At 43.4% G+C, this 6023-nt stretch overlaps 1 protein-coding gene across 1 annotated transcript in view; it reads left to right on the top strand.

Moving 5' to 3' along the window:
- Positions 1-361: 361 nt before the first annotated feature.
- Positions 362-6023, top strand: part of CACNA2D4 (calcium voltage-gated channel auxiliary subunit alpha2delta 4) — a 179951-nt gene continuing 174289 nt past the window's right edge. The window contains exon 1 of the mRNA XM_058190459.1: positions 362-437. The gene's annotated coding sequence lies outside the window, so the exon portion shown is untranslated. The remainder of the gene's footprint in view (positions 438-6023) is intronic.

The raw sequence follows: 6023 nt of genomic DNA, 5'->3' as shown, positions 1-6023 counted from the left end.
TGACTTGGTGGGCGTGGCAGGGGAAGGATACTGTAAAATCTCCATTCCCACCCCACTCCAGGGGAAGCTTACTGCAAAATCCCCATTTTCCCCCCAATCATCTGGGACTTGGGAGGCAGAGAATAGATGTGGGCGGGGCCGGTCAGAATTTTTATTGCCGGTTCTCCAAACTACCCAGAACGGGTCAGAACCTGCTGAAACCCACCTCTGCTCCTTAGCTTTTAAAATTCATCTTAAAAAAGGGATAGAGCTTTGATTGCAAGGATGTAGCTGCCACCCTGACCCCATGAACCCACTCCTAGAGACTTGGAAATAACTAGTGACTATGTTGTTGTTTTTTTCCCCCTTTGCATAGAGTGAAGTCCTGGGCTGACTCCTTTGGTGAGGATTTATATTATATTGTCACAAAATATTCTGGCTCTCTCTTATTACAGAAGGTAAGTAACATATGCTGCATATTTTTGTAAATACTCCTACCCAAATCATAGAATATAATCTAAATGGGTTGTTGTTTTTCCTGCTCTCTTAAAAAAAATCCATTATAGAAGTATCAGGATGTTTATCTATTCATCAGAATTCTTTGGGTTCTTTCTGAAATCCATATTCATCAACAGACACTGTATATTGGCATTACCAGCAGAGCATCTGATGGGGAAGGTTTTTTATTCCAGTATATAAATCTTGACCTTTGCATGGGAAATTCAAAACAGCGGACAGTTCAAAAGATCGTTGGTTTAGCAAATGAATTTCTTTTCAGATTAAAACCAAAAGTATGAGATATGCTGGCTGTGGCTGAATATATGAAAATTAATTTTATCAGAAGATGTAGAGGTGCTCTGTTGGTTTTTATAACCTCTGAAGTATAAAAATGGATAGAATAAGAAAATTATTATCTGCAAAATTTAATTCAGTTAATAAAATGTTTAGTGAACTTCCTACTATACCCAAATTATCCTCTAAAAATATATTTTGTTCACCAGCTATTGGAATAACCATGTTTGGTGTAAGATCTTCTCTGGTTTTACTTCAGTGTTTTTTCATGAGATATTTTTTTCTCCTTGGTATTTCACAATGTTCTTATGAAAATGTTAAATTAAATTTCTAAATTGTCTTGGAAGGGATTATGGTTGAATACACAAACACACACACACACATACACGAGATTTCCTTGGGTGTTCTTGGCTCCCAGACCTACCCAAGAAAGCTTTTGCAAGTGGTTATCATCATGGTCACGTGATCAAAATTTGATCATGTCTTCTGATAGACAAAGTAGATGGAAAAAGCTGGATTTGCTTAACAACTGCATGGCTCACTTAACAATCGCAGTGATTTGCTGAACGAAGGTCATAAAACGAAGTACAACTCACTTAACAACTATCCTGCGTAGCAATGAAAATATTGGGCTCCATTATGGTCTTTAAGTTGAGGACTACCTATTTAATACAATATAACCAGACAGAATTGGGTGACAATGGGGCATGCTTACTCTTCTTTGGAATATGTGGACATCTTTTGCCCCATTCCAAAACTTGCAATGCTGGGCGGATACATTCCAAAGCATTCTTCTTCAAATAGAGCCATTCATGTTAGCTCAGCCCTATCCTTTGTAGATGTGATGTTTTAGGCAATAAGATCCATTTCCTCAAACATGCCCCTTTTTCCTGTGAAGGAAGAACAAGGGTTTCCAACAAGAATTTGTTTTACAAGTGGCACTTTATTATTAACACAAATCAGTGTGTGTGTGTGTGTGTGTGTGTGTGTGTGTGTGTGTGTGTGTGTGTGTGTAGGTCTTGGCGTATTCGGGTCTTTTCCCTTGTCAGGTTTTTTTTTTTTTTTGTTTACATTTATACCCCGCCCTTCTCCGAAGACTCAGGGCGGCTTACAGTGTATAAGGCAATAGTCTCATTCTATTTGTATATTTTTACAAAGTCAACTTATTGCCCCCCCCAACAATCTGGGTCCTCATTTTACCTACCTTATAAAGGATGGAAGGCTGAGTCAACCTTGGGCCGGGCTCGAACCTGCAGTAATTGCAGGCTACTGTGTTCTTAATAACAGGCTTTACCAGCGTGAGCTAAACCGGCCCTTATAGGTTGAGAGTATCTTGGCGATTTTCAACAAGGTCTCACTCGTTATCTTCAGGCTGGTGCTTATGGCTTCGTGCTTGTGCAAGCAAAACGTGGTCGGAGCTGCCGTCTCTCTATAAATACTGGTGGGGAGGTGTGGAGTGTAGGCTTTGTTGCTGTAAGAGGGTTGGTTCACTGTGTGGTTGCATCTTGATTGGTAGGTGAAGTGGGTGTTTGCAGATTAGTCGGCTGTTTCATAGCATCCTGTGTGGATATGGTCCTAATTGTGTGCCCATTAGTCTTTTGTGTTTTAACAACCTGGGTAATGAGCTGTGTGGAAACGTCCTGAGTTCTGGGAATGTGACTTCCTGTAGTGGTAATGGGCTGTGTGGAAACGTCCTGAATTCTGGGGATGTGATCTCCTGTAGTGGTAATGGGCTGTGTGGAAACGCCCTGAGTTCTGGAATGTTACCTCTGAGTCTTGTGCTATAACATCCTGGGTGGGTGGTTGTTTTGTAACGTCCTGAGCTTTGGTGTTGTGGCCTCTTGGGCTCTGTGATGTAATGTCCTGAGCAGATGGCTGTGATGCAGCATCTCGGGTTTTGGTTTGGCTCCGAGTTTGAGGTCTTGTCATGTGTTCATGGCATGTGCCAGTTTGCTTTGTGTGGGGATCGGAGGGGGGCGCAGCAGCCGTTGGTGCCAGCGGGGTCTGGCTTCTGGATGGTGGTTGTGTTTCGTTTGTGGGATGGGTTTGGGTTTGAATCTGGTGAGGATGATTGGTGGTGGTGTCGTGTGTTATCCTGGGTCCGGTATCTTTTCGTGGCTGGGACTCATTTGTTGACTAGGGCTAGTTTTCAGATGTCTGGTAGGCGGGAGGTATCATCACATTTGTTCATGGTGTGGGGTTTTTTCTCTATTTCAATGGCTTCCATAATTATTCTCTTGTTGTAGTGTTCAATTTTGGAGATTATTTTGGTTCCTTCAAAATCAATTTCATGTCCTGTGGTTTTAAGGTGCTGGAAAAGGGAGTACGTTTTTTCTTCTTTTCTGACTGCGTTCTTGTGTTCTGCGATGCATGCATTTATTCTCCTATTAGTTTGTCCAATATATGTTGCTGGGCATGATATTTCATAGACTCCTTGGTTTTCTAGCTGGATCTTGTCTTTGGGGTTTCTTAAGATGTTGACTATTTTTTGGTCTGTGCAGAAGGCTGTCTTGATGTTGTGTTTGTGGAGAACTTTGCTGATTTTATTTGTGGTGCCTTTGATGTATGGGAGGACAGCGATGCTGTTGTTTTGTTCTGTGTCTTGGTTCTTGGGCGGTGTCTCTCTTTGGATTAGGTTGGTAATTGTATTTCTTTGCAGTCCGTTAGAGAGTAATATGTTTGTGAGAGTGTGTAATTCAGTTTCCAGGTGGTCTTTGTCACCTAGGCGTTTGGTTCTGGAGATGAGAGTCTTGGCTATGGAGTTGATCTGTGCAGGGTGGTGATGTGATTGTGTGTTTAAGTAGCGGTTGGTGTGTGTTTTTTTCTGATAGAGTGTTGTGTCTGCGCCCCCTGAGCCGGGCCTCCTGCCAGAAAGTGACTTGGAGCCGGGCCTCCTGCCAGAAAGTGACTTCGAAAGTGAGGGGGAAGGGCCGTCAGGACTTACCTCGGGAGCACAGGCTTCCCTGGCTCAGCTCCAGGAGCCAGAGACTGGCCAGGTGGAAGAGATAATGAGGCCTCCATCCCCTGACTTTTCCCACCCAGGCCACGCCTTCAAACACAGCTGATGGCAATCAGGCTTGGTTGGACCCTAGGTTTCGTAGGCAGGAGAGGAGGGAACAACAGAAGCAGGGGTGGGGCAGGCCTAGTAAGTGCTGAGTCATGGAGCCACACCCCACAGGATATAAAGGCAGCCAGAGCTGCTGTGCCTCTTCGTAGCAGGCAAATCAACTGATTAACTAAGAGCTGAAGTTTGTTCCTGGGTGACTCATCAGCATCGAGGGAGATAACAGAGACACTTGGCAGACCCTCGCTATTCTGCTGTCAGAGCTGATAGTGCCGGCTAATTAAGCCATCACTCGGACGGAGGCGAAGGAAGACAGAACATAGATGATGTGTCTTAAGGAGCCATTGGGTTTTTTGTAGATTAGGAGGTCCAGAAAGGGGAGTTGGTTGTTAGCTTCTATTTCCATAGTAAATTGTATTTTGGGGTGTAGGCTGTTGCGATGTGTGAGGAAGTTGTCCAGTTTTTTCTTTCTGTGTGGCCAAATTACGAAAGTGTCATCTATGTATCTAAGCCAGAGTTTGGGTTTGTGTTCAGATTTATCTAAAGCATTGGTTTCAAAGTATTCCGTGTATAGGTTTGCGATGACGGTGAGAGGGGTGATCCCATGGGTGCTCCTTCTATCTGTATCTTTGTCCATTGTGGATGAAGTATGTGTTGGTTAGGCAATGGTTGGTCAGATCTAGGATGTGTTTGGAGGGGGGGGTTGTATTTGTTGTACCTCGTCGAAACATTGCCAAAATACTCTCAACCTTACATGGGAAAAGACCCGAATAAGCCAAGACCTACATACCTGTGAAAACGTACAAAAAAAACCCACACACACATACACACACACAGGTAGTCCTTGACTTACAAATACAAGCCCAAAATTTATGTTGCTAAGTGAGAGAAGAGCTGTGGTGATGTAGTGCTTAGAATGCAATACTGCAGGCTACTTCTGCTGACAGCCAGTTGCCAGCAGTTTGGCAGTTCGAGTCTCACCACCTCAGGGTTGACTCAGCCTTCCATCCTTCCAAGGTGGGTAAAATAAGGACCCAGATTGCTGGGGGCAATATGCTGACTCTGTAAACTACTTAGAGAGGGCTGCAAAGCACTGTGAAGCGGTATATAAGTCTGGGTGCTTTTGCTATTGGCTAAGTGAGTTTTTTGCCACATTTGTTAAGTGAATCACTGCAGTTGTTAAGTTAGTAACATGGTTGTTAAATCAATCTGACTTCCCCATTGGCTTTACTTCTCAGGTGGTCACAAAAGATGATCACAAAACTTTGGGACACGCCAACTATTATAAATATGAATCAATTGCCAAGTGCCTGAATTTTGCTCATGTGGCCATGGGGATGTCACAATGGTCGTAAGTGTGAAAAATGATCACAAGTCACTTTTTTCAGTATTGTTGTAACTTTGAATGGTGAACTATCTGACTCTATTGTAATGTGGGTGGACATGCTGTAATATTTATCCTTGTCTTACTCGATGAATTCTGGCAACATGAAAGAACAAGCTCTCCTTTATGGTACCGTTGCTTTTGCTGGGTTATAGGTGTTGGATCTTTGATTCTTGCTACTTTTGTACATAACAACATAAAAATATCCCATTTGAACTTTTTAATGTCCCTCAAAACCAATTAATCATTTGGACACAATCTATTCAAGACAAGAGCAGAAAACTTCTTGAATTGGACAGTGTAAGAATCAATGCTGCCAGAGCAGTGATTGAAAAATTGATTGAGAAACCCTTTCAATTTCTTTGTCTCCTTCATCCTGAAAGCAGTGGTGGAATTCACATTTTTTTACTACCGGTTCTATGGACATGGCTTGGTGGGCGTGGTGTGCCTTGGTGGGCGTGACTTGGTGGGTGTGGCAGGAAAAGGATACTGCAAAATCTCTATTCCCACCCCACTCCAGGGGAAGGATACTGCAAAATCTCCATTCCCACCCCACTCCAGGGGAAGGATACTGCAAAATCCCCATTCCCTCCCCACTCCTGGGGGAAGGATGTTGCAAAATCCCTATTCCCACCCCACTCTGGGGCCAGCCAGAGATGGTATTTGCCGGTTCTCCGAACTACTCAAATTTTCCACTACCAGTTCTCCAGAACCTGTCAGAACCTGCTGATTTTCGCTCCTGCCTGAAAGTGATTGGAAATATGGTTCCCATCAAACTTCCTTTTCTAAGCCAATCACTCCCTT

This window comes from Ahaetulla prasina, chromosome 7 (assembly GCF_028640845.1).
Source record: "Ahaetulla prasina isolate Xishuangbanna chromosome 7, ASM2864084v1, whole genome shotgun sequence".
Classification (NCBI taxonomy): Eukaryota; Metazoa; Chordata; class Lepidosauria; order Squamata; family Colubridae; genus Ahaetulla; species Ahaetulla prasina.
Note: the sequence above shows the minus strand (reverse complement) of the source record. Positions and strands in the feature narration are given on the sequence as shown.